Source organism: Rhinatrema bivittatum, chromosome 6 (assembly GCF_901001135.1).
Source record: "Rhinatrema bivittatum chromosome 6, aRhiBiv1.1, whole genome shotgun sequence".
Lineage (NCBI taxonomy): Eukaryota > Metazoa > Chordata > Amphibia > Gymnophiona > Rhinatrematidae > Rhinatrema > Rhinatrema bivittatum.
The window spans coordinates 214,536,874-214,563,454 of record NC_042620.1 but is presented as its reverse complement, the minus strand read 5'-3'; the positions used below and the strand labels follow the sequence as shown (position 1 = coordinate 214,563,454).

Sequence of the window (26,581 nt, the reverse complement as noted above, 5' to 3'; positions counted from 1 at the left end):
AGTAAAATGTGCAGCCAAGCCGCACATTTTACTTTCAGAAATTAGCGCCGACCCAAAGGTCGGCGCTAATTTCTTCTGGCACTGGGAAAGTGCACAGAAAAGCAGTAAAAACTGCTTTTCTGTGCACCCTCCGACTTAATATCTTGGCGATATTAATTTGGAGGTCCCGAAGAGTAAAAAAAGTTTTAAAAAAAAATTTGAATTTGGCCCGCGGCTGTCAGGCCGAAAACTGGATGCTCAATTTTGCCGGTGTCCGGTTTCCGAGCCCGTGGCTGTCAATGGGCTCGAGAACCGATGCCGGCAAAATTGAGCGTCGGCTGTCAAACCTGCTGACAGCCGCCGCTCCTGTCAAAAAGGAGGCGCTAGGGACGCGCTAGTGTCCCTAGTGCCTCCTTTTGCCAGTTTTTACCGCCGGGCCTAATTTAAATACAGAATCGCACGCACCGGCGAGTGGCCGATGCGCGCGCCGGGAGAGCGGGCGTTCGCCCACTCTCCCACTGACTTTACTGTATCGCCCTGAATGTCACTCTCCCAGCAGCAGAGCCCAAGATGTTGAAAGGGCTTAGGGGGGCCGGGCCGGGCACAACGGCCCCAGGTGTTCCATGGCCTCCAGCGTCCCACGCTAGCTCTTCACCCTCACAAAGGCCCACACCTAAGACCAGCCATCCCCAGTACCCGAGGGCTCAACTTAAGGGGAATGTAGGCTGGTATTGGCAAAGCTCCAATTGGGCCTCTGCTACTGCCAGCTCCGCCTGCCGACAATGGGGACCTGCAGGGCTCCTCCATGTCATTGCACCAACTCCCCCTTGGCCTAAGGGTCCACATCCACAGCACTAATATTCATCTTATACTAAATCTATGAATAAATCTATGACTGGATTTGGACAATACTTGCTTTTTGGGCACTACAATGAATGATGCAATCTGATGTTCATATTACATCATACATGACAATTACAAGGTCAAAGAGGTAAAGAAAATTCTCACCTAACTTGCGATTTGGTCAAGTGATTGATGTGCCCTCTGACCTGGTCTGGGTGGTAGAACATCCTCTTCGGAGACAAGAATAGGATCCTTTATCTGAACAGGATGTTTATTGGAGCTAAGTGAAACAATGGAACATATTGGATCCAGCGTTTCCAAACAAAGACCCTTTGCCATCAACCTGGATGGAGTGAGGGTTCTTTTTATTAGAGGGAAGAGGTAATATGATTCCTTCTGTCGCCAATCTAGAATAGGATGCATACAATTGTGTAGGTAGAGCAATCTGATGAGCTAGGTCTTAATCTTAATGCGTCGATAGCTTCGATGGAATGGAATGACTGGATGCTGTGAAAGAATGTGGCTTTAATTGCTTTGATAGATCTTCAGCGAGTTGCTTCAAGGAAGCCTGTGCAGAGTGAGGACGTTGTGTCAATGAAAGCCTCGACTGCATCAGGATTGCATCATTTGTTCTTGCACTGTGTATTATTGGATCATTCATCAGAGGAGATTTACTGTGCAGTTGGTGCAAGGATGTCTCACAGTGCATCACTGAAGCGCAGGTCGTGAATACCACAGGCTTTGGTGCATCATGTGGCAAGTGCACTGTTGCATCAATCAGTGAGTGCATCAGTGCATCATGTGTAGAGTATATCAGTGCGTACAGCATCAAGTGTATTGATCACAGTATGTTGAATACAACAGCTGGTTGTGCATTGGATGTCCTGATGCAGCATAAGCTATGTGCTCTGAAGTGTGATGCATTGGGCACACCGGTGTACTATGCGCCAAACTGCACCAATCATGGTCGCTTCAGCAGTGCTTTGGACAGCAATAGTTAAATTGGAACAATCTGTTTCTACTCTGTTCAATAAGGTACTGCATTCCCTAGCAGTGTTATCCACCCAGGTGAATGATCATACATGTTTAGTAGAAAATATTGAGAATTTTACTAGAAGACTGTATTTAAGATTTCTAAATGTAGCCCTTTTCTTTGGATGGGCATATTCTCCAAGGGTACACAAAACAATTTATATATAGCTGGAGCTGTCTTCCTTTGCCAACAGTTCCCTCCACCTTCCCAGCAGTGAGTCCTTTCTGTGTGTGTGTGGGGGGTGGGGGGCGGCTAGTTTTTCTGGCCACAGTGGTGAGGTGAATCCTTGATCAATGTGTAGATGGTTAGTGTGGTGTTGATGCTTGGCTGAGACATATGACACAGTACTGGGTGCTCAAATAATAAAAGCTTACTAAGTATTGCTCTGTGTATGTCCACTGACTCAAGTTCCTGGGTAATTCCTAACACTCTTTCACTGAATGTGGGAGAGGCCCAGTCCCTGAGGTAATCCTATTCTGCACAGGGTCCCCTTTAGAAATATACAGTCCTTCCTGAATCCACCAGTTCATCTGAAATGGTTCCCAGCCTGCACTTGTGTCTCAGGGAAATGAAGTTTCTATGGAGGATCTTCTAACTTCTTCACACTTTTTCTTGTGACTATCCAGAGAGAAGTTCTGTTGTGGCCAAGGATCAGGCACTACTACCCAATTCCCAATTGAGAACAGGGGTGACAAAAATATCTCCTTTCAACAAAAGAGAATGATTCTACTAAACTGTCCAAAGCCTTCTAGGGTGATACTGTTTCTGCGGTCCTTCTCTGACCTAGAAGGACACTGGCAGGTCTTCAGTTTCTTGGCCTCCTGATCTGGGGAAAGGCCATCACCAGGAGAAATCCAGGCTGCACTCCAGTAAAACAACTCTCAAAAGCAGGAAAAATATTAACAAAGTTTCCTACTCTAAAGGGAAGTGTATCCAACCTGGCAGGGAGTACACAGGAAGGAGTAGCCTAAAAAAATATACTAAGTGAGGTATGTAGGCCTCATTAAACTGAAAACCTCTAATAGAGTTTCTCTCTCTTCAAAATCCCAATTCAAATGCCATGCTTGTCCTATCCTTAGTCCCTACTTATAACAGACAGGTCCACCCATTCAGGCTCAAGAGGAGGAGCTGAATTGTAGTATTCCTGAAAAATGATCTGTAGGCTACTAGGGACATCTAGTGCTCACCTATAGGGGTGCCACATACATTTTCCCTACTGTCCACTGGTTTCTCCTATGGAAATGTTGAAAAAATTTTACTTAAGAGTTTTTGAGAGTTTCTAAGGAACTGATTCCTGAAATTTCAAGTTTATTATTTGCCTGTTAAGAAAATAGATGTTTCTTCTGGGGATCATGTGGGCAGGATTGAGATGGTAATCCAGACTCCACCCCCCACCCCAATATCCAAACAGCCTAAGTTCAGGACCCTAGTTAGTGTCTGTGACCTCCATGCTCAGGCAGCCTGAGTCTGAATCTTTTGTGCCCATGTAGCCTAAATCCACACTCATTGCACCTGGACAGTCAAAGTCCAGGTTCCCTGCACTGAAGCAGTCCATCTCTGTGTCCCCACACCCAGGAATTCCAAGTCTGGAGCAGCCATACCCTTGATGCCGGAATCTTCAGCCCTGCTGCCCACCTGCTTGATACTGCCCATTTGAGTCTCTTTGTCTCAGGGAAGCTGCTCTGCTTCATTCCCCCTTGCCTTCATTCCAGTGTCTTTCTCTCCACTTCCCTCTGAGACACTGTATGTGATTGGCTCTGCCCCACAGAGACATCATAGAAACATAGAAATGACGGCAGCAGGAGATCAAATGGCCCATCCAGTCTGCCCAGCAAACCTTCACACTTATTTTTCTCATACTTATCTGTTACTCTGACTGCCAAGTTCAGGGTCCTTATTGGTAACTTTGTGGTTCTAATTTCCTTCCACCCCCACCATTGATTTAGAGAGCAGTGCTGGAGCTGTATCAAAGTGAAGTATCAAGCCTAATTGGTTAGGGGTAGTAACCGCCGCAATAAGCAAGCTACTCCCACGCTTATTTGTTTACCCAGCCTGTGCAATTTAGTCCTTGTTGGTTGTTGTCTGAATATAAATCCTCTTTTCTTCATTCCCCCTGCCATTGAAGCAGTGAGCTGCGCTGTATATGTATTCAAAGTGAAGTATCAGGCTTAATTGGTTCAGGGTGGTAACCGCCGCATCAAGCAAGCTACTCCCACGCTTATTTGTTTACCCAGACTATGCAATTCAGTCCTCGTTGGTTGTTGTCTGAATATAAATCATCTTTTCTTCATCCCCCCTGCTGTTGAAGCAGAGAACTACGCTGGATATGCATTGAAAGTGAAGTATCAGACTTATTTGGTTTGGGGTAGTAACCGCTGCAACAAGCAAGCTACTCCCACGTTTATTCGTGAATGCAAATCTTTTTTCCCACATTTCCTCTTGCCATTGAAGCATAGAGCAATGTTGGAGTCGCATTAACCATGTGTATGTTTATTGAATAAGGGTATTAATCACTAGGTAGTAGCCGTCATTCCCGCAAGCCATCCCCATGCCTCTTCTCTTCACCACTGGAAGACTCAAGGTTCCAAGGTTCGACACTGGGGTCTTCAGCCCTGCTGCCTGCCTACTCAGCTCTGCTGAGCTATCTTGCCTTTGTTCTAGCATCTATCTCTCCATTCTCCACTTACCCCAGAATAATGTGTATGATTGTCTTTACTTCCCAGTGATGTCATCAGTCCCAGGATGCTTAAGACCAGGGGGTCAACCATATAGGCACTGCCCACAGAGGCACATGTGCACTCTGTTTTGTGCATGAAAGAGTGTGACAAAAGAGATGCTCCTTTGTGTGATTCAAGCTACTATCTATCTTTTTGTGATTATTGCTGTGGTTTCTGCTCTGTGATGTGAACCCTTTTATCTTTTCCATTCTTGTGACTGAAGATAGAGGTTACTACAATAGCATTTGCCAATGGAGGTAAAGGTATAGTGATCATCCAGCTTCTTGCTTTACCCCTGTTGTTTGTTCCTCTACATCCACTGCTTTTTCTTCTTTGCCTTTCTTGCCCCTCCCTCTCTCCTTAATTAATGCTCAATCTTTATGGAAAAAAAAAAAACAGATGTGCTTTTCAATTTGCTTTCTGATGAGCTCCTTGATATATTCTGTGTTACCAAATTCTGGCCTTTAGATACAGATGCAGTTCTATTGATTCAGCTTTGTCCTTCCTCTTACTCAGTGATATCAAAACCACATAGCCACAAATGGGGAGGCAGGCTTCTTGAAGCCTTCAAAAAGTGTCTTCCTCTAATATAAACTGCTATTGATATCATTGACCAATTGGAAATGCTGCTGTTATCCACTCTTTCTTGGAGAATCTGTTTAGTTTATGCTCCACCTGGCCTGTTCACCTCCTATCCTTTCATTTGTTTTGAGATCCTGATGTCATTACAGATTGATTTAAGTAATCTGATTGTGCTGGGTGACTTTAATCTTAATGTAGATATGATTCCTTTATCTACTCCTGCATGGAATTTTTAAACATTAAGACTGCTCTCGAGTGAGAACAATAGATTTGTTATGTTTGGCAGTCTGAAGACCGCCACACTCACCTCCTCGGCCAGCTCCTGACGTGCTTTGAGCAGTGGCTCACCATGTTCTAACAAGGCAGGTCACCACCAACTTCCACACAGCCAGATACCACTAGTCCTAGCTGATGCCCTGCTTCCAAGACACACATGTGCCAGACCTCAGCCTTCTTAAAAGGCAGTGGCAGGAAAAGCCCCTTGGCACCAGATGATGATATCATGGCCAAAGCCCTATAAAAGGCTCACTTGCTCCTGCATTCAGCAACTCAGCAACAGGTCCCCCTACTCTTCAGTAGAGCATGTTGCTTCCAGCGTCTTGTCTTCTTCAGCCTTGTCTTCAGTTCCAGTGTTTTGTCTTCAGTCCTCACCTTCTTCTCCGTTGTCCTCTTGTTTTTCACCTTGCCTGCCTGGCCTTCCTATCTGCCCCTTCTCTTCACTTGGAGGGATATCTGCTATGACCTTGGCCTGATCTTGGATACGTTTGCCCACTGCCTGTCACTGACCTTTGCCTATTCCTGGATATGCTTGACTGCTACTTGCCACTAACCTCTGCCTGCAGCAATATGCCTGATATGCCTGATTGCTGCCAGCCACTGACCTCTGCCTGCTCCTGGAGATGCTTAACCGCCACCTGCCTCTGACCATCGCTTGGACTTTGGACTCCTCTGACCTCTGCCTGCCTATATCAACAGTCATTTCTCTCAAATTGTTACACAGTATCTCTTACCCAGGATTAAGAAACTCTGATCACTCCAGAATCCTTTTATCCCAGCTCCCATCCAAATAATAGTCAGGAATTTCCCCGGTGTTCTGGTTATCATCCTTCTGAAGCTCTTTACACCCAACATTTCTCTCACTGTAGAATTCTCACCACAACTCCGCCCCACTTCTGGGACACGGGTCAGGTGCCTGGGTTGTATTCCATTGAGGAGAAACACCTCATGTCTCAGGCATTTCTACTTGATTTATTTTATTTATTTATTTATTTGTTTATTTATTTATTTAAAGATTCTTGTATACCATCGTTCATAATATACATCACAATGGTTTACATGTTACAAAATCATAAAATCAAGTATAAAATTGTCTATAAAAGTACATTAAAATGTAATAAAAATAAAATTGTTAATAAAATTATTAATAAATCAACATGAAACAAAGAATAAAATAATGCTTCTCTATACAAATTAGTCCTTGAGAGAGAAATCTCCTTCAGGCTCCTCTTAAATGAGAGACCAGCCCAGGCTGTGAGTTCTTCCCATTCCTACTCTATCTTGATACTAACTAGGGATGTGCAAAGCCCGAACCTTTTGGTTCCGGCTTCGTTTTCAACCCACCGCGGGAAATATCGTATTTCCCGCGGTTTGGGCCTTTGAAATTCGGGGGGACCCAAATTTCGGGTTAGCGCACATTAACAGGGTTAGTGCACGCTAACATTTTTACATTAGCGCACACTATCTCCCTTTAGTGTGCACTAGTGGGGAGTTAGCAAGCATTAACCCAAAAATGAATTTTTCCTGAAATTTCAGGAAAAATTTGTTCGGGTTTCAGGGTCCCCGAACCAGGACGAATTAGGAAATTTAGTTGAAATTGCTAATTCGTCCTAAACAAATGTAACTTTGACTCCCCCTGCCAAAATCTCAACCACCACTTTTAGAATGGGTATCACATTCCCTCTACTGGATCTTATTCCCCAAACTTCATGAAAGGAAACATCTTATATACACATTTCCCATTCTTCCACACTGGCACAGTACAATTGAGTTGTGCTAGAATCATTGCTATCTAGTATTCATTCATCATCAATTTCAGTTAGCAGGAAAAAGCAGTTTTGTTATCCTGCAATACTGTCACACTCTATAGCAAAATCTTGGGTGAAAACCAGGCAGTCTCCCCCACTCAGAATGCTACCTAGGATCTCTTAAGTGATGAAAAGGGCTTTTTAGTGAGAGACCTGTCACAATTAAAATTGCAATCCCTCTTACATCCCTCCCCACCCTCCACCCACCTGCAACCTCTCTTCAACCCTCCCCACCAGAACCCCCCATCCCAGAACCCTAAAAGCATACCAGGAGCGAAGTCTTATCTTACCCACACCCAGCGCTTCCACTGTTGCTTTGACAGTAACATTGTAAGTGTAAGCCATCAGCGTTGCTGGGGTTTTGGGTTCTGGGTGCAGATCAGGTAGGAAGGATGAAAGAGAGATTATAAGCACTAGCCATTGTTTCATTTTTTTTTATTTGGTGGGTTTTAGGGAAAGGAGATCGGATGCTGCTACAGCAATTATTGGTATTATTTTTAGGGGTGGGTGGGGCTAGAGAATCAGTCCAAAAAGCCCCACAGTTTATTTTTCTTATTCCAGTTCAATGCCACTTAACCAGATATCTTTTGAATATGTCTGGTTAAGAAGCAAATTATCCAGTCATATAATGTCAGGACAACTTTAAGACAGGCTTACATTTATCCAGCTATCTTAGACCTAGATTCATCATTTTGCTATAAATAAAGCACCCACAATGAGAGAGAGAGGGAGAGAGAGACAGAAAGAGGAAACCTCTGTAGAGGGTCATAAAAAGGTTTACTATTTATACCACTGTAAGGGGGGGGCATTATGAATTTGGGGTGAGGTTTGGGGTGAGATGGGTTTAAGGGGCAGTTTAACACGGACAGTCATACATACAAACAGCATAGTTACCATCAGTGAAGATTTAATGTGATTTGGAGTGATGAAAGGTAAAAGATGAATAGATTTGTACCATTTACTTTCTACCTAGCTAGAGAGTGCATCAAGCTAGGTAGAAAGAACATAAATACCATTTCATAGGATAAAGGTGTATTTATTTCCAGCATTAAAACCTGCATTACTTTATTGCACACCATATTAACCAATCCTCATTTTCATTTACTCCTCCCACTTGAATACTAATTTTAAATTTGCACACGCATTCTCAATGCAGTATTTATCGCATGCGATACAGCGTTATCGCGGGCATTAGGGCCCTAACGTGCGTGGTAAAGTCCTAACGTAATTTGATAAATGACCCTATTAGCTGGATATATCCAAAAATCAGCTAAGGTAGCTGATAATTTTACTCACCCCAGAATACCCCTTTTATATCTGACTAAATTTTAGATGGATAATGACTTATCTGGTTAAAATCTAGCTGGATAAAGGCCCCAATATTTAAAAAGTTGACAATTAGCCAGATAACTTGTGAGTTATCTGGCTAAATGCCTGTGAATATTGACTCCTTTCTCCTTAAGCTAGGCACCAAGATCTTTTTAATATCAGCCTCAGTCTCTAAAGATGTAAACCCTTGAAATGATATATTTCAGTGGATTCAAGATAAAATATTATCAGAAAAGCACATAAGTTTAGTTTTTAAAAGGATTTCTGCAGGTAAACTAGTGCTTTACCCACTGAAATGTGCCTTTAGAAAATTGTACAACTGATTCATGAGTAAAATGATGCACATACACACTCTGTCCTCATAATTTTATATGCGTAGGGGAGATGCATTCTAAGGGATGGAGTATGAGCAAGACTGAGACTTATGCACACTGGGGCAGATTTTCGAAACAACGCGCGCAGGGTACATTTGTGTGCAGTACCTGGCGCGCACAAATGTACACCTGATTTTATAACATGCGCGCGCTACTGCGCGCATGTTATAAAATCCAGGGTCAGCGCGCGCAAGGGGGTACACACTTGTGCACCCTGTACGCGCCGAGCCCTAGGGGAGCCCCGATGGCTTTCCCCGTTCCCTCTGAGGCCGCTTTGAAGTCGGAGCGGCCTCGGAGGGAACTTTCCTTCCATTCCCCCCCACCTTAACCTCCCTTCCCCTATCTAACCCACCCCCCAGCCCTATCTAAATCCCCCCCTACCTTATTGTCAATAGTTACGCCTGCCTCGGTCCCACCCCCGGACCTGCGCCACGCCCACGACCCCTTTCCCGCCCCTTTTTCAAAGCCCCAGGACATACGTGCGTCCCGGGGCTTGCGCGCGCAGGTGCAGGTTTTCGGGGTTACGCGTAACCCTTTGAAAATCTACCCCACACTTTTTAATTTAAAAATAATGCATGCCAGTTCTCTCAGCAAAATTATATACAACAAATAGCAGGTGTAATTGTGTGTGAGTAGTTGTACAAGGAAAGTTTTCAGAACAGACTTATGTGTATACGTCCACTTTGAGAACTGGTGTAAATATGTATATATTTGTCGGCTAATTCATGCACAATGACATATTGCTCACTATAAAATCTGACATATTCTTTGCCCATCCATTTTTGTACCCCTATGATAAAAGGAACTCATAACAGTAAGAGCCATCATAGTCTTTTTAAATGCTCTGATTGCAGTTATATAAATATACAATTGTACAGTGTTATGAAAAAAGTTTAGTTTCAATAGGCATAAAATTATCATATGCATCATAACAATGCATATCTAGAAATAAGCAAATGTTTAGACTTACACTTGTAAGGATAATACCAAATGTAATACAATAGTGTTAATAAGATGGATCACTGGATTCTTCGGTGAAAATATTCATCCTCATCATGTCACTGATAAAAACAAGAACCTCCCAAGGAACACTGCAGGAAAAAGCAACAAAAGTATTACTTTTAGAGAAATATGTAACTGTCAGAACTTTATAATACAGAAATAAGGTAACATAGTAAATGAAAGCAGATAAACAACAATAGGATCATCCAGACAGCATAATTATTCTAGTCTATACTGATTTTTATTTATTTATTTATTTATTTATTTGAAATCTTTTATATACCGACATTCGTTTAGTAACATCAAATCGGTTTACATTCAACAGAGCTTGGCGGCTGCGCTAAACAGAAAACAAAACATAGTAATTAGCAACAGTGCTTTACAATAATAACATTTAGGAACATCATGGTAAATAATTTCGTAACAAGGAATAACTTAGGTTAGCAAGTGGCTGTAATTAAAAATTTACAAAAATTACATAAAGTTAATGATTATTAATATTTACAAAGAAAGTTCATGGTGGCATCTAGGAATGTGAGGGGTCGTTTAGTTAAGGATATATCTTAGTTGCCAGTCATAGAGGCTTGACCAGATCAAAGATATCATACCTTATCCAAGTCATTTTTTGTTTTCTCCTTTTTGGTTCGCTCTGGTAAATGTTCATACAAGTTCTCATATTTAATCCAACATGTTTGCCTCACCCAACTCCACCTCATGCTTACCTTCAATTTTGTAACAATGCAAACAGTTACCAAAAAACAAGTTTGCTTATTATAAATGGTGCTCTCCATAGACAACAGGATGAATTAGCTAGGATACGTATGTGACATCATCCAGCAGCACCAAACAGATGCGTCTCTCCAAGCTGGTAGAGCTTTTTGCTCTAATGAGCATGTGCAAGAATTCCTAAGCAGGCATTGCTCGTGAGCCCTCCCCGTCCCCAATTCGATTTTAGAGCTAACTCTAGCTAGATAGTTGACTCTCCAGGGTGGTAGTTGGGTATTTAGCATGGCTAATTCAACTTGCTGTCTATGAAGAACACCATTTACGGTAAACACAGAGCTGTAGCTAGGCAATTTGGTGTCTATGGCCAAGTGAAAATCTGCACCCTCCCCCTTTACACAAGACATGACACCACAAGTTGGGAGATTCTGTTAAATGTTTATACTAGGGATGTGAATCGTTTTTTGATGATTTAAAATATCGTCCGATATTTTTTAAATCGTCAAAAATCATTAAAGAGTGCGATACAATAGAAATTCCCCCGATTTATCGTGAAAAATCATTAATTGGGTTTGTGTCCACTAACGGGAGTTATTTGGGGGGAGGGTGGGAAAACTGGCACACCAAAACAACCCCGAAACCCACCTCGACCCTTTAAAACTAATCCCTTACCTTCCCCCACCCTCCCAAACCCCCCCAAAACATTTTAAAATCACCTGGTGGGCCAGTGGAAGCCCCGGGACCGATCGCCCGCTCTCGAGCCGTCGGCTGCCACTAATAAAAATGGCGCCGATGGCCCGATAAAAAAAACCCCACCCCGACCCTTTAAAACTGACCCCTTAGCCTCCCCCACCCTCCTGACTCCCCCAAAACGTTTTAAAATTACCTGGTGGTCCAGTGGGGGTGCCGGGAGCGATCTCCTGCTCTCGAGCCATCGGCTGCCACTAATAAAAATGGCGCCGATGGCCCTTTGCCCTTACCATGTGACAGGGTATCTGTGCCATTGGCCATCCCCTGTCACATGGTAGGAGCACTGGATGGCCGGCGCCATCTTTAAAGATGGCGCCGGCCATGCCCGCACCATTTTTAAAGATGGCACCGGCCATGCCCACACCATTTTTAAAGATGGCGCCGGCCATCCAGTGCTCCTACCATGTGACAGGGGCCGGCCAATGGCACGGATACCCTGTCACATGGTAAGGGCAAAGGGCCATTGGTGCCATTTTTATTAGCGCAGCCGATGGCCCGAGAGCGGGAGATTGTTCCCCGTGCCCCCACTGGACCACCAGGTAATTTTAAAACATTTTTTGGGGGGGGTCGGGAGGGTGGGGGAGGCTAAGGGATCAGTTTTAAAGGGTCAGGGTGGGTTTTTTGTTTATCGGATTGGGCGCAGCCGATAAACAACAAAACCAATTGGGCCGGACGATAAAAATTATAAGATTTGAATTGGAAGCGGAACCGAACCGATTCCGGTTCCGATTCACATCTCTAGTTTGTACAGCAATGCCCATGGCCAGCGCAAGGGTATTAGGTGTCCTAGGAAAACTTTATAACCTTGCACCCCCCACTCCATCACACTTTCTTCACACACAATTAAAAATTATGCATTTATAATACACATTTTACATGAAAAAGAACATTCAAAACACAGTTTTTTTGAGGTAAAAATATCACTTACAATATGTATATTATATTTACATGCACTATTGAGGTGCCAACCAGAAAACCCTGCAAAAAAGCAAGAGATCTTTGGAATCTATATGGTATTAGGCCTACTGTAATGCATCTTGGGAATGGACAGGACCCTCAGAGAGCCACAAGAAAAAATAATTTCTATATAAAAATAGCACTAACTGCCAGCACTCAAACAGCAACAACACATCTGTAAAAGTTAATACTACAAATATTACACCAGGCCTAAAATAGTAATACACCCCCTATTAGGAAAACAGAACAAGCCAAGCGGCTATAGATCCTTACATAAAAGCTATACACTAATGGAATAACTCACTTCAGTCACACATGCAAATCACAGATAGATCCTCAAATACAGAATAAAGAAACCATACAGTATAATTAGAAATGGAGTGACAAAAAAATGAACTGGAAACTGCAACAGGCCAAATTCTTTATGCACAACAATGTAAAAAAACAGAAACATTACCATTCCATAAAACAAAATTAGTAAAACCATACAAATAAAAAGAATAATTCAAAATAATTAATAAATAGAATAACATTCAATAATTGTTATTGAATAACATTCAATAATAACATTCAATAATTAAAAACTCTTCCAAACATCAATAAAATATTTCAAAACAGACACATCAAATAACACCCAACAATTAAAATAAGTATTTTAAAAAATTCCCCGTTATCCATATCTTGGAACATTTGATTTCTAGATGCCCTGAAATTGTCATAAATTAGCAGGCAGATAGTAACTGGAGTAGCTATACACACACACACGTTTCCTCTCATATACACATCATATACACACACATGCTCTCTGTCAGTCCCCCATATACATACACACATGCTCTCTCTCACTCTCCCACACACATGCTTTCTCTCTCCCACATACAGGCACACATGCTCTCTCTCACTCTCCCACACATGCTCCCTCTCACTCTCTCACCTTCCCACTCAAGCTCACATGCTCTCTCTCCCACACACAAGCACACATGCTCTCTCTCTCTCCCACATACATGCTCTCTCTCATTCTCCCACACATGCACACATGCTCTCACTGTCCCACACACAAGCACACATGCTCTCACTCTCCCATACACATGCACACATGCTCTCTCACTCTCCCACAAATATGCACACATGCTCGCACTATCCCACACATAAGCACACATGCTATCTCACTCTCCCCCACACATGCACATATGCTCACTCTCACTTTCACTCTCTTCCTCCTTGATGCTGCAGGCAGCAGCAATCTCCTTCTTCAGCCCCTGTGGCCAAGGGAATGACTTTCGGCCACGGGGCATTGGACTACTTCTGGCAGGGCACGCTCCTCATCCTTCTCCTCAGCAGCACAGCCCCGCTGAAATTGTTTGCGTGGTAAGTGCTGCCTTAGTAAGTGAAAAAGCAGCATAGTCCCACCAGAAAGCAGCATTGCCAGTGGGGCCGCACTGCTTTTCCACTTACTAAGGCTGTGCCAACCATGCCATCAATTTCGATGGGGCAGTGCTGCTTTTCTTTTGCTGAAGGACCCACCAGCAGCTGGCTGCACTGCTCTCATTGGCACCTCTTGGAAGTGGTGCCTATGGCCATGGCGATATTGGCCATAGGCACGCTACAGCTCTGGGTAAGCAAACTTGTTTTCTTCTTCAACAAGCAGGGCTGAATTAGCCTTGACATGTGGGGAGTCCCAAGTTGAGGGTTGCAGTGGAGCATTTATTGAAAAGGTAACCCAAACCTCCCGTGGAAAGTCGACTATTGGATGAGCAGGCTATACAAAACTGAATGTCCAAATTTATTATCACTCTTTGAAAGATTGTCTAGACAGTCACAGTAATGGAATATAAAAGTGTGCACTGTTCACCAAGTTGCAGCTTTGCAGATGTCTTTTTTAGGTACATCTCGTAGATGAGCCCTGATGCAAGCAAGGCTCTAACTTGATGAGCCTTGTTATCTGTAAGCCTGCTTGCATGTAGCAGTGCGCTAAACAGTTTGCTAGACAGTTCATTTGGCTACTGCTATGCCTAGTTTGTTAGGATCATAAGAGATGAATAGCTGCGAGGCCTGACAATGAGACTGTTTTTTTGTAGTAATCTAAGGCTCTTTTACAATCTAAGGTATGAACGGCTTTCTTACCTTCATGCATTTGTGACCTCAGAAAGAATGTAGGTAACACAATGGCTTGATTAATATGGAAAGCGGATATAACTTTTGATATAAACTTTGGGTGTGTGTGGAGCACCACCCAATTGTGGAAGAATTGCAAATAAGGAGGATAATGATAATGATCTGATCTAGTTCTATATTGTCACATTGTAAGGTTGGATGCTTTAGCTAACTTGCAGGCCGATACAGTAAAAAATGCGGGCGAGCGCCCGCTCTCCCGGTGCGCGCACAGGACACTCTCCTGTGCGCGTGATACAGTAAGTTAATTTATTTAAATTAGGCCCGGCGGTAAAAAGAGGCGCTAGGGACACTAGCGCGTCCCTAGCGCCTCTTTTTGGACAGGAGCGGCGGCTGTCAGCGGGTTTGACAGCCAACGCTCAATTTTGCCGGCGTCGGTTCTCGAGCCCGCTGACAGCCATGGGCTCAGAAACTGGACGCCGGCAAAATTGAGCGTCCGGTTTTCGACCCAACAGCCGCGGGCTGAATTCAAAATTTATTTTTTTTTTACTTTTTTTACTCTTCGGGACCTCCGACTTAATATCACTATGATATTAAGTCGGAGGTCCCGACTGTGCACCCTCTGACTTAATATCACTATGATATTAAGTCAGAGGGTGCACAGAAAAGCAGTTTTTACTGCTTTTCTGTGCACTTTCCCGATGCCAGAAGAAATTAGCACCGACCTTTGGGTCGGCGCTAATTTCTGAAAGTAAAATGTGCGGCTTGGCGGCACATTTTTCTTTCTGAATCGCGCATGCATACCTAATAGGGCCATCAACATGCATTTGCATGTTGAGGGCGCTATTAGGTGCCGTGGGTTGGACGCGCGTTTTCCTCCCCTTACTGAATAAGGGGTAAGGGAAAACGCGAGTCCAAGAGCAGGCTTACAGTGCGCTCCAACGGAGCGCACTGTTAGCCTGCTCTTGGACTGTACTTATCTTGGTTTAGATAATGGATTGTACTTATCTTGGTTTAGATAATGCAGCATATGCTTGTGCTGTGGTTGGAGTCTTCTGCACATGTCAATGAATAAACGATCAATGATGCAGCAATAATTGGAAGGAAGACACAAAGGAAGCCACAAAGGAAGCCACAATTATCGCTGCATCATTGATCATTTATTCATTGACATGTGCAAAAGACTCCAACCACAACTATAAGCACAAGCATATGCTGCATTATCTAAACCAAGATAAGTACAATCCATTTTGGTATAACCCTTGAAGGGGAATACAAGACTATAGAGCACAATAAGAAGTGACCAATGATTATAAACCCCAGCACTTGGAAAGGCTTTTTCACATATAAGCCACCAGTTGCAAGGGTGCTGTAAGACGGTCACTCTTCATTATTAATATGAACCTTTTTCACATAGCGGAATATCTTTAATTTTAGCTAACTTGCCTGCATGCTGTTGCTTTGAGTGTTCTGCTAGGTTTAATTCTGACTTGTTTTTCATATCTTATCTGATTTGTTTTATGTTTCATATTTATATTCTTTATTTTATCTGTCTTACTTTTATACATTTATAATAAATATTTTACTTGTTCATGCAATTTGATTGTATTTATGATGAATGTTTTATTTTATAAATTGATGTATGTGGTTAATTTATTTATTTATTTATTAATGCATGTGTTTAATTGTATTTATTTATAGAGCTGTGCTATAAGCAGCATACACTGTAAATATTTTAAGTAAAGCCTGAAGTTCACTGACTCTTCTGGCTGATGTGACTACTACAAGGTATATTATCTGAGAGAAGCCAGCAACAATGGTTCAAATGGTGGCTTCATCAGTTGAGCCAGAACCACATTTAGATCTTATGGAACAGGTAAATTTATAACTAGAGGTTTAGTATGCCATAAGCCTTGCATCAACTTGGATACTAACGGAAGATGGATATTGGCTTATCCTCAATTTGTGTATAGTAAGCTATTACACTGAAATTAACTCTCTCTCTCACTGATGAGGTACTAAAACCTGAAGAAGAAAGAGAAAGCAGATAATTCAGTAACTCTTTGGGTTCACATACAAACAGATCCAGGGAACTTGACTTGTGGAGAACCATTTCTATTTGAATCTGTAGGCTTTCCTTGTTGATGATTTCCTGGCAGACAATCTACTTAAGTAAGGACAATACTGAGATTATTGAGAGCTCAACACCCAAGCTGTCAAGTTAAGAGAGGAAAGGATCAGTGGTACATCTTTCTTCTCGAGTTAATAAGGAATGATCTGACCCAAGAGGGATCAGAGGACTACTGAACAGGGGTGCCAGGTATGCAAACCAGACTTGTCTGGACCACTCTGGTGCTATAAAGATCAGATAGGCCCAGTTTTTGAGCACTTTTTGTACTGTTCTGGATATCAGAGGAAATGCATATTTTTTTTTATTTTTTATTTTTATTTTTATATACCATCGTTCAGTGTAGCCATCACAACGGTTAACAAAGCATAACAAATACAATTTCTAAAATAAGTAAGAACAGTGCATAATTAAAATGGTAGAAAGAATCAACATCACATATAATAGAAACAGGATACATTTGAACATTAATAGAGATTTAAAAGAATAAATATTAAAAGCACGACTGAAAGAAGTTAAAAATATCATGGAATGATTATATAAAATAGGTAGTAAAGGTTGAATGGATTGTTAAGGATCTTGGTATGCCTTTGTGAATAGCCAGGATTTTATGTCTCTTTTGAATGTCTTAAGACTCTTTTGTAATCGTAATTCAGTAGGAAATGTGTTCCATAATTTTGGGCTTGCAAGTGAGATTGCGCGTTCTCAAACTTCTGAGAGTTGTGCAGATTGTACTGATGGGTGTTGGGAAGTGCTCCGAGAGCGGTCCAATTTCAGAGGAGATTGTGTGCCCTTGGACCTCGGCACAACCCTAGAGGACTCCAAGGCAGAATTGAGGCTGGTGAGACAAGTCCGAGCCTGGGCTGAGACCAGGAAGCCAGGTCCCTGCCGACCTGCACAGCCTGAGTGAGACCAACCATGCAAGGTTGGTCTCTGAGTGGTCCTCCGACTACTCCAAGCCCTTTATGACCTGCTGCTGGGAACAGCAAAGGCAGCAGGCCGGACAGGAGATGAGGGCAGATGAAGATTCTGGAACATGAAGACTCAAGACGAGAAACTTGGAGACGTGAAGACAAAGACGAGAAGCTTGGGACGTGAAGACTCAGATGAGAGGCTTGAGCATGAAGACGCAGGATCAAGGTTCAGGAACAAAGTCTAGAACTGGGTTGAGGCTGCAACGCAGCGCGCCCTACACAGCCCACCACAGGGCAGACCCACAGGACTGGTCACAGACCACGCTTGAGTACGAAGCAGACTCCAGACAAATACATGGAAGATGAAGCTGGGACATGGCGAAGATTCAGTAGAAGCCTGCACCGAGATGCGCCCTATACAGCCGCCCATGGCTGGTCACGGACCATACTGGAATGGAGCAGGTTCAGTCAGAGTCTTAGGCATGGATGGAGCAGCCAGAAGAACATCCGAGGGCCGAGACGAGATTCAGGGTAAGGGACCAAGACAAGACTTGGCTTCATGCATGAGATGGGGGACCAAGATGAGAATTGGCTTCAGGCATAAGACACTGGACCAAGGCGAAACTTGGCTTCAGGCGAGGATGACCCTCCGGAGGCTTGCACTGCAGATGAGAAGACAGGCTCATGCCACGAGGTGACGAGATACGACATGGCACACCAGAAGAGAAAGCAATGAGGGACCAAGGGTCCAGGAAGCAGAAGCGGAGATGAGGCATCAGGAAGGAACATCAGGAAGACCACGAAACATCAGGAAGACCATGAAACCTCAGGACAAGATGAGAGATAATACAGAAGAGACCACGACCATGAAGAACGATGAGGGATCCCATGAAGAACAGGAAATACCAGCAGGAGCAAAGACGAGAAGTCCTGCAGAGGAAGTAACTCCTTGTGAAGGAACTAAGGACTGGAAGCTGGGCCCTTAAATAGGGCTGAAGATCAGGAAACACCCTGGGAGGAGTCCAGGTAGGGCCAGGAGGCTGGCCCTTTAAATCACTGAAGGAGGCGCGGCCCGTGCCTTAGGAACAGGAAGCAGGAAGTTGTGCAGGACCATGGCCAGCAGCTCTGCACAGACGCTGACGACAGAGGAGCAGGGCTGGGCAGAGGAGCAGGCCCCGACATCAGCAGCGGCTCCTGCCACTGCAGGAAAGGCCGAAGGCGGCTCCAGCTGCCAGGAAAGCCCGGGGACTGCGGCCTCTGGGCTGCGAAGATGGAGAAGATGTCAGCGGCGACTCCAGCTGCTTTGGAGCATGGCGGCAGGGCCTGCCATGCAGGAGAGACACCCCAAAGTCTGCGGCTCCTGCCACGGTGAAGAAAACAGGCTGGCTGCACCTCCTGCCGCGAAGAACATCGGCGGCTCCTTGCCGCGAAGGTAGGTGCAGGAGTGTAACAGTGGGGTTGTTAATAGACCTTTTTTAGCTGATCGTAGATTATGTTGAGGCATGTGAAGTTTGATTGCTGCGTTTAACCAGTCTGTCTGTTCTTCATGTATAATTTTATTTATTTTTATTTATTTAGAGTCTTTTTTTATACCGAAGTATAACATATTGCCTTCACTCCGGTTTACATTATAAACAACTTAGTACAAATAACACTTCCGTATGCTAACATATTGACAAGTTTACAAAAACTAGATACATTTCGGCCTCAGTTAAAAGATTATGAACAGGTATACAAGAATATAACGTAAGTCGGTTATCAAGTATGACTCTGGAAAGTTGATAGAACATGAAATATAATATAGATGTCTACTTTACACTGAAAGAGAGTTAATGGACCTTTTAAAGTTTAAATGAGTTAGAAGGGTGGACTAGCTAATATGAGGATGGGGTGGATTAGTGGGACAAATAGGTCATATCAGGAGAGAGTAAAATAAAAGAAGATAAGAGGGGATGTAGATCTGGACATAATTTTGTATAAGATGGTTAGTACTTTGTATTCGATTCTGAATTTTATTGGTAGCCAGTGTAGTGATATCAGAATTGGGGTGATGTGCTCATATTTCTTGGTGCCAGTTAAGATTCTAGCTGCTGAGTTCTGGAGAATTTGTAAGGGATGAATGGTAGAAAAAGGTAGGCCAAGTAAGAGCGAGTTGCAATAGTCAATATTGGCAAATATGAGAAGTTGTAGTACAGTCCTGAAGTCATCAAGGTTTAGAAAGTGTTAGTAGTTTGTGATAACCATCTTTTAATTTTGCTGCAATGTGTGTTTTGAAGTTTAATTCACTATCAATGATAATTCCTAGGTCGCGTGCATGTGTAAGTGGGGAGATTTCAGACTTTATTCCTCAAGTTTTATGGTAGTAGTAGTGTGAGGCTAGTTTTTCTGTCTAGAAGTATGATTTCCATTTTGTCGATACTTAGTATGAGTCTCATGTGCGTCAATAGTTGTTTAATTATAGAGAGGTACATGGCAGTTTTTTTGTAGATTGAGTCTAATGTATTTTGGATTGGAATTAATATCTGTATATCATCAGTGTATAATTAGTGAGTCATGCCAAGACCTGCAAGTAGGTGACAGAGGGGGAGCATGTAGATGTTAAATAATGTAGCGGATAGTGATGAACCTTGGGGGATACCGGTTTTGAGATGGATTTTGTCGGAAAGGGAGTTATTAATTTTCACTTGAAAGTTTCTATTTGAGAGGTAGGATAAGAAACATTGAAATGTTTTGTCTGTCAGCCCAATTTCTGTTAGGCGACCAAGAAGTATGGAATAATTTACAGTGTCAAAGGCAGCCGATAGGTCTAGCAGAACCAGTAAATAGTTTTGGCCATTGTTAAGGCCTCTTATCACCGTAATGTTAAGCGAAAGGAAAAGAGTTTCAGTACTGAAGTACTGAAGCCGAACTGTGAGGGGAATAGTGATACATGAGATCTGCATTCTAGTTGAGCAGAAAAATGGCATGAGCAGATCTGAGTTTGCTAGGAAAAATGGAGCAAAATCTTTCTAGTTTTCTTTTTTGTTCTGACACAAAGAGGTTGATTGATAGAAGTCCCCATAGACTGAACAGTCTGTTGGCTGTTGATTGTTGCAGAAACTATTTGTGTGGACAAAAGTCTCTGCTGAGGGCATCTACTAACCTGTTGGAGATCCCTGGAAGGTAGGTTACTTGTAGGACAGCTTGATGTTTACCTACCCATTCCCTTATCTTTATTGCTTCTTGGCAGAGTCCATGAGCCTGTGCCTCTCTGCTTGTTCATTTAGAACATGGCTACTTGGTTGTTCTTTTGAATAAGAATGCTATTCCTTAGAGGAGATGAGTGAAAGTTGTTAGAGGTATCTGGTCACTTGCACTTCTAGGAGTTTAATCTGAAATTGTCTTTTCATGAATGACCAAGTTCCTTGAGTTCAAAAGGGGCCTATGTGGACCTCCCAATCCTTTGTGGGGTCATCTGTCAACAGTGTAGCTTGTTCAGAAAGGGATCTAGCAACCAGTGTAGTTCCTGCCTCATTTCTTGTAAAATTTCCACTTTTATTGTCAAGGGTTGAGTTAGTTGTTTCCACTGGGAGAAGTTGTATATGAAGATGGGTTAGTTAAACTATGTGAATTGCTACTGCCATGTGGTCCAGAATAAACAGTACTTATCTGGACATTGACAGATCTATTTTCAAAAATCTGCACACAAAGGTCCTGAAAGTGTGCACCTGATACAATGGAAGCAAATCTCTTTCTTACAGAGAATCTATCAAATCTCCAGTGCATTTGATTATCTGGGAGGAAATTAGAGTTGATTTCTTGAAATTCTCCAGAAAACCTAACTACTGTAGGAGTTGAGTTGACTTTTGTAGGGCTGTTAGTGCACCTTCCTGAGAGGTTGCCATCACAAGTCAGTCATATAGGTAAGGGAAGACCTGGATGCCCTGTGGTCACAGAAGCACTGCTACTACAGCCAGGCACTTGGTGAAGTCACTAAAAGGTTGAAGGGGAGTTCTCTGTATTGCTAGTGAAAACAGTCCACTAAAAAGCACAGGTAATGTCAGTGGGAGGGATGAATGGGTATATGAGCATAAACATTCATTAGATCCAGAGTGCACATCTACTCTTCCCTCTGGATGAAAGGGAGAATTGTGTAGAGAGAATTCATTTTGAATTTCTCCCAGGTATATATTTGTTCAGGCTCCTTAAATCTAGGATGGGCCCCAGTTTTCTTGGGGATGAGAATCCCCTGGCCATGATGGTGGGGTGGAACAGGTTCTATAACCCGCTGATTGAGAAGTCACCACCTCCAAGCAGAGATGCATTGAATGAGACAGATCCAGATTGAAGGCTAAGCAAGGAGGTAGCACAGGAAGCTGGGAGAAGCACAAGCAGTATCCAGACTCCACAATATTAAGAATCCAGAGATCTTTGGTGATCTTTCACCACTCCTCCAGGTAGTACGGAATTCTTCCCCCTACCAGAAAGGAAAGTTACAGGATTTGTAAGGTGGTAAAAAACTGGGTTAACATTTGGGCTCAAACTGTTGCATTGTTTTTGATTGGTGGTGCTCAGAAATTGGTGGCGCTAGCCAGAAATTGTTGCTGTTGAGGTGAGTCCCAGAAGGGTGTCTCTAGAAATATGGACTTTTACAAGTATAGTAAGAATAACTTGCAGAAGACTGTTGCTATGATCCTATGAAGACAGACTGGACCGCCAAATGTTGTTCCTTTATTTGAAACACCATTTCTCTGAGATTTCTCCAAAGAGGTAATCATCTAGACAAGGGACATCTGTCAATTCATCATGAATATCATCATGCAAACTACTGGTGGAGTATTTGAGAATATTCTTGCTTTCTTTGCTCTTTTAAGTGCTGATTCTGCTAGAACTGATTGATGAAGTAGTTGCACTACCCAAACCATGAGGATTTCTGCACTCTATATTTGAGATCTAATTTCTGTTGCAGGTGTGGACCCTTAGACTAAAGTGAAGTTGATGCAATCTACAAGGTGGAGCCCTGCAGGTCCCCACAATCAGCTGGCAGAGCTGGATGAGGCAGAGGCCCAGCTTGAGCTTCACCTATACCAGCCCTCATTCCCCTTAGGTAGAGCCCTCGGGTTCCAGGGCCAGCAGGACTTAGGCAAGGGCCTCTGCTGAAAAACCAAAGACCCTTTGAGATGGTTGGGTTAGAGGTCAGGGACTGGGGCAGGAAGGGTTCAGATGTAGTCGGAGAGTAGGTAGTAGTCAGTGGCAGGTGGAGTTCAGGCATGGTCAGTAATCAAGCAGTGGTCAGTGGCAGGCACAGTTCAGGTGTGGTTGGGAAACAGGCAGTGGTCAGTGGCAGGCAGAGTTCAAAGTCCAGAGGCTGGCTGAAGGCAGAACCAGAGATATGTCCAAGGGAAGGAGGGACGGATAGGCAGGCAGGGAGGTGAGGAACTCAGGGAGATAAGATAAGCTTGGATAGGCTGTCGAGGTGGAACCCATGGAGAGTAAAGAGTCATGCTCTCTGGAGTGGAAAGGAGGCCCGGGAGTGGGATGAAGTGAGCCATGTTTGAAAAACGATCGATAAACACTCAAATTATGGTGGTGCCATCTGAGAGGGGGAGGTCCACAATAAATTCAGTGGACAAATGTGTCCAATGTTCCCTGCAAGCTGGCTAAGGATGTAACAGCCCCAAGGTTGGCTCGACAAGAGTTTTCTGTTGAGTGCAGGTGGGACATGAATCCACATAAGCCTTGACATCTTGCTTCATTTGAGGCTACTAATAGTATTGTTGAAGTAATGTAAATGTTCAGACCCATTTAGGGTGACCTGTGACATGGGCATCAAGGACCATTTCAAAACCTTTTCTTGTCATCTGGAAGGGAAGACCATCTTCCCTGGAGGGACAGTAATGGAGACAGCTAGTAAGATCCTGGCTGGGTTGATGATGTGCCTAGGAGGTTCCGGGACATCCTCCATCTGGAAGGAGCTGGAGAGGGCGTCTGCCCGTACGTTTTGGAGAGCTGGGTGGTACTTCAGCTCGAATTCAAAACGAGCAAAAAACAAGAGCTTGCTTGCATTGAGTTGTTGAGCATGGTGAAGGTGTTTGAGATTTTTGTGATCCATATATATATAGTGATACTGTGTTAGGTGCCTTCAAGCAAATGGCGCCATTCTTCTAGAGTTAGTTTGACAGCTAGAAGTCCTCTGTCACTGAAGCCATAGTTGTGCTCTGCGGAAGAAAACTTCTTGGAAAAGAATGAGCATGGGTGAAGAACTTCCTTAGGCGAATGATGGCCCCTATTCCCAAGGCAGATGTGTCCACCTCCAGGATATAGCTTTGAGGATCCAATCCTTCCCTCACGGGTGAGAGCAGTAAGAGGTGCCGCAATTGTGGAGTAATTTGGAATGAGCTGGCGATAATAGTTGACAGATCCCAGAAACCTCTGCAGGGCTCAAAGTCCTACTGGGCATGGTCAGTCATGGATGCTCTTTACTTTCTTGGGGTCCATATGGTGGCCTTTCTTAGTTAAGATATACCCCAGGAAGGCTAAACTCCCTCTTTCAAACAGGCACTTTTTCAGCATAGCAAATAAATTGTTTTCTCGCAGCCATTGTAGGACTATACAAACATCCTGATGATGAGTGCTCAGATCCCGAGAGAATATTAAGATGTCATCAAGGTATATGACTACACAGACATACAGCAAATTCCAGATTTCATTCCTCATTTTTTGGAAGACAGATTATGCAGGTGAATTGCATAATCTGAAATGCATCATTAAGTATTCGTAATTATATTTATATTTATATAATTTTTATATTCTGCTTTTCACACTTTTTTAAACACTTCAAAGCAGATTACATTCAGGTACTCTAGATAACTATTTCCCTATCCCCAGAGGGCTTACAATCTAAGTTTGTACCTGAGGCAATGGAGGGTAAAGTGACTTGCCCAAGCACACAAGGAGCGACAGTGGGACTTGAACCACTGGGCTACTCCTCCATAGTAGTCAATACATGGCATGAGCAAGCCATCCTTTTTGCCCATGAAGAAGCCCCCCCCTCCCCCCACCAGGGATGAGGACCATCAGATGAAGCCTCGCTCCAGGTTCTCCCGGATATAGTCCAACATTGCTCAGTTCTTGGGGAGAGGCAGTGGTCTATTTTACTCATCAAGTCAATGAGTTCCTCCAGGGTCACTGGAAGATCTCAAGCTACTAATTCATCTTTTATCCTGGAGGACTCACCCTCAAGGAGAATAGTGCGGGGGCAATCCTCCCTCCAATCACATTTTGTTACTATTTTATAGGGATGTGAATCGGGTGATCGATCGTCTTAATGATCGATTTTGGCTGGGGGGGGAGGGAAATCTGATCGTCATGGTTTTTGTTTTTTTTAAATCGTAAAAAATCGTAAATCGGGGGAGGGCGGGAAAACCGGCACCCTAAAACCCACCCCAACCCTTTAAAATAAATCACCCACCCTCCCGAAGCCCCCCAAAATGTTTTAGATTACCTGGGGTCCAGTGGGGGGGTCCCGGCGCGATCTCCCGCTCTCGGGCCCCGGCTGCGTTAAAAGAAATGGCGCCGGTGGCCCTTTGCCCTTACCATATGACAGGGCAAAGGTAGCGCCGGCGCCATTTTGGTTCCTGTCACCCGATGTCACCAGTGCAGAAGATCGCTCCCGGACCCCCACTGGACCCCCAGGGACTTTTGGCCAGCTTGGGGGGGGCCTCCTGACCCCCACAAGACTTGCCAAAAGTCCAGCAGGGGTCCGGGAGCGACCTCCTGCACGCGGGCCGTATTGCCAATATTCAAAATGGCGCCGGCGCTACTTTTGCCCTCACTATGTCGACATAGTGAGGGCAAAAGTAGCGCCGGTGCCATTTTGAATATTGGCAATACGGCCGGCGCTACTTTTGCCCTCACTATGTCGACATATCCTATTATTCCTTATCCTATTATCTCTCTCTTGGGATTTTTCCAGAGAAATAAGGAATAAATGCAGAGTACATTTCCCAGATCTCTATACTTAATTAATATTGTATCAAATACTTACAATGTAAGTTGTAGCTGGCCAGGCTATTGATACTCACAGTAGGGAGGGTAACACTGTGATGATGTCTTCTGGGTGTGTGTGTCTCTCTCTCTGCCTCCAAATTGATGATAATGTTGCACCCTGCTTTATAGTTTCCCAAGTGCAATCAAGGACAAATGTTCTTTTCTGATTGGTCATAAATTGAAGTTCTTCTCCTCACATATGCTTTTGTACCAGAATAACCAAGTTCCCTTTGTCATATATGGTTTTGAGCCAGAATAGCCCCAGCCAAATAAGAATCAATTATTAGCATAACTATTCTGTACCATATAGCAACATTTGTTCTTCTGGGTTATTTCTGACCAACCAATCAGTGTCTACATCAATGACTGTATCTATGACTATATCCATGGTTGACAGACAGACTCCAAATGTAAAATATTTTAGCTCACTCCAAAAGTCGTTGTCAATTTTCCAACATTCCAATGTCCAGTATACTGTATTCAATGTGCATTATTTCTGAGCAAATGCAGAAACTGCAAATCTTCAGCCTTTCTGGTTTACTAGTAAGTTTTAGCTGATTTACTAGTTAATCCACTGTATCAAATACAATATTAAAACAAATAAGGAAATCAAAGAAATAATCTCCTCATTATCCCACAGTCTGGATGCCAGGGTCCAGAATTCAATGGTGTAGTCTTCCAGAGACGGGGTTCCCTGGTGCAGGTGTAGAAGTTCTGAGCCCATGGTGGCCAGCTGGCCGGGCTCTTCAAAGACCCTCTTGAATATAGTGGTGAACTGTTTCAAATCTCTGAAGAGAGGGTCTGAGTGATGCCAGAGAGGAGAGGCCCATGCTAGGGCCTTGCATTCAGGAGAAAGAGAATGTACATGGTCTTCACTATATCATCTGGAAAGAATGCTGCTTGGAGCATAAAGTGCATGGTTTAAGAACCCCTGGCATTGTTTGCAATTCCCAGCATACCAGGGTGGAACCAGCAGCTGCAGAATAGGGTGATTTGGTACTGCAGGTATGGGTACAGTAGACGGGG

General features: G+C 43.5%; 1 protein-coding gene across 2 annotated transcripts in view; it reads right to left on the bottom strand.

Moving 5' to 3' along the window:
* TENT5D (terminal nucleotidyltransferase 5D) overlaps positions 1–26,581 on the bottom strand; it is an 89,110-nt gene that overhangs the window by 43,786 nt on the left and 18,743 nt on the right. For both annotated transcript variants that reach the window (XM_029606543.1, XM_029606541.1), the window contains exon 2: positions 9,912–10,032. The gene's annotated coding sequence lies outside the window, so the exon portion shown is untranslated. The remainder of the gene's footprint in view (positions 1–9,911; positions 10,033–26,581) is intronic.